The 2,338-nt window shown below is 42.6% G+C and overlaps 1 long non-coding RNA gene across 1 annotated transcript; it reads right to left on the bottom strand.

Annotated features, from left to right (window-relative positions):
• Positions 1 to 894: 894 nt before the first annotated feature.
• Positions 895 to 2,324, bottom strand: LOC125553619. Its single transcript, XR_007304127.1, has 2 exons — positions 1,790 to 2,324; positions 895 to 1,257 (listed from the first exon to the last, which is right to left on the bottom strand). It is a non-coding gene; the product is annotated as an uncharacterized LOC125553619 (long non-coding RNA).
• Positions 2,325 to 2,338: the final 14 nt, after the last annotated feature.

The following is a 2,338-nucleotide window of genomic DNA, read 5'->3' as shown; positions in this document are numbered from 1 at the left end:
TTCTCGGGCGGAAGGGCATTTTGCCCGTAATTTTGCCTTTAAACAAAGGGTATGCCCTAAAAATTAAAACGTTTTCTTTTGAGGGAGATCCAAAATCGACCCAAAACGATGCTTCTAAGTTGCACTGTCGATTGTGGTTCGATTTTCATAATTCTACATAATCAAATCAAGTTCTTTTAAGCTTCTGATTTTCCAGACCCTGATTCTTCATAATCAGGTCAAAAGAACTGGGCCTAAGAACATCTCAAGTTACTGCCATCCCATCTCAACTCATCTCATTTCTCTGGATGCATAAGCAGCATTTTGTCGAACATCTTGTGTGCGTTCGGCCTCCACGCCGCCGGCGTAACACCGAGCTCAAGTCCGGTCACCTTGCGCTGGTGGCCAAGCGCACTACACCAGTTCGCACCACACACGCCGCCACTCATCGTCGACAAGCGGCAGGGCATCAATGAGCGAGCCGAATGAGGTGGTAGACGGCGCATACGAGCAGGAGAATTGTTCAGCTCCTGAGCGAGGCATCGCGTAGGCGGCGCGTGTCGTGGCGGCGCCCGCGCGTCCAGGCCCGTCGGGAGCAGCAGGCCGGCGTTGCTGCGCATGACGTACGCGCTGTGCTGCATGCTCCCGCGTCGGCTACTGCAATGGCCCGAAGCGTGTGGCGGCGTGCCGATCGACCAACGTCATGTCGCCGCCGAGGAGGGCCACCAGGATGCGCACATCGCTGGCGGCCACGGCCAGCTCGCCGACGATGAGGCAAGTGTGATTACCCCCGGGAAATGCATGCCAGCTGTTCGATAAAATGACTACAATAAAGTTTCAATACCAGCCCAATACCGCTCCATTTTCTGGTTCTGGACGAAACATGTCTGATTTTGAAACACAAGGGACCAAATGTCGACGGAAAAAAGATGAGGGATCCAATGTCTACTTGTAAACTTGAGGGACCAACAATATACACTTTTCTCAAAACAAAACAGATATGAAACTCAAACAAATATTCATGTTTGTCTAGATCATGTGCAAGAAGGATATATATAGACACACACACAAGCATGCATAGAGAGGTGTTCTTCAGTTCTTGCATATTAACTGAGATTCATTTTTGCGCTTGCAGCATAGAACGAAGACAAGTTGCGACTTCAGTAAATGAAGGTCTTCGCTCAGGCTCAGTTGACCAGCATTGCTCCATGAGTTTCCTCCATTCCGGGTTACATGAAGTGGGCACTGGCGGCCTCAGTGTGTCACTCAAAATACCCCCTGCACACTCCCATTGGAAACTAATGTTTAATAATTTACTCAAGAAGAGCGAAGGTATGTTTTCGGTTAAATTAGCATATAAATTTACCACCTGGTTCCCTGAACTTGAGAATTACACACCCAGGCACCTAAACTTGTATAAATGAATATATTCAACTACCTAGGTGACTAGTAGCAACTATATATGATTTTGCTATAACTTACTGTTTGGCTTTGTGTAGATCATGTGAAATTAACGAATAATGATGTTCTTTTGTTTAAATGAAGTTAACATAGATCCTGCAAACATTCTCGCCTTTCATGACCTTTCTTTTCAAGAAGATCTCAAGATTTAGCTTAAATAAGTTGTCAACAACTGCTATTTAAGTAGTTTCAGCTTATCCCTACTCACAAGTATATGATACTCATGTTTAAGGACTTAAATGTGCGGTTCCCAAGTTTAGAACCCAAGTGGTATAATTGCAGAACCATGGAATTCAGAAGATGAGATTACCACTACAGCCTACGGATGGAGGATCATACTGTTTCATACCTATAACTCCTCCATAGTGCATGCCATCATATGGATCCTCACCAGTGAGAATTTCCCACATCACAACGCCAAAAGAATAGACATCGACCTGTGTTACCATAAAATTGGCATATTTGAGAATACAAAAGAGAAGAACATGTCAGGCCTAAGTATATTCTAGAAATTTTACAATCTTTTTGTCAGTGTGTGTTAAATTCTGCAAGTTTTTTTTTTCATGAATCAAATAGGAGGAATGCTCTAGTTCATGTTTAAAGTGAATTTTCATCCCCTCTATATCACAAATAAGTAACTTTTTGGGCATGCTTTCAGTCAAACTTTTAAAACTTTGGCTGCAAATATCATTTTAATTGCTATGTTTAATTTTTTTAAATCATATGTATAGATCTTTCAGAAAGCATTTCTAGAATATCATGTTTTTCAGTCTTGTACATATATTCCTACTATAGATTAGTGATCAAAGTTATATCTCAAAGACCGTGTCAGTATCTAAAAAGTCACTTGTTTGTGATATGAAGAGAGTATATAGCACTCCCAGTGAGCAGGTCAAAT

Source organism: Triticum urartu, chromosome 4 (assembly GCF_003073215.2).
Source record: "Triticum urartu cultivar G1812 chromosome 4, Tu2.1, whole genome shotgun sequence".
Taxonomy (NCBI): domain Eukaryota; kingdom Viridiplantae; phylum Streptophyta; class Magnoliopsida; order Poales; family Poaceae; genus Triticum; species Triticum urartu.
Note: the sequence above shows the minus strand (reverse complement) of the source record. Positions and strands in the feature narration are given on the sequence as shown.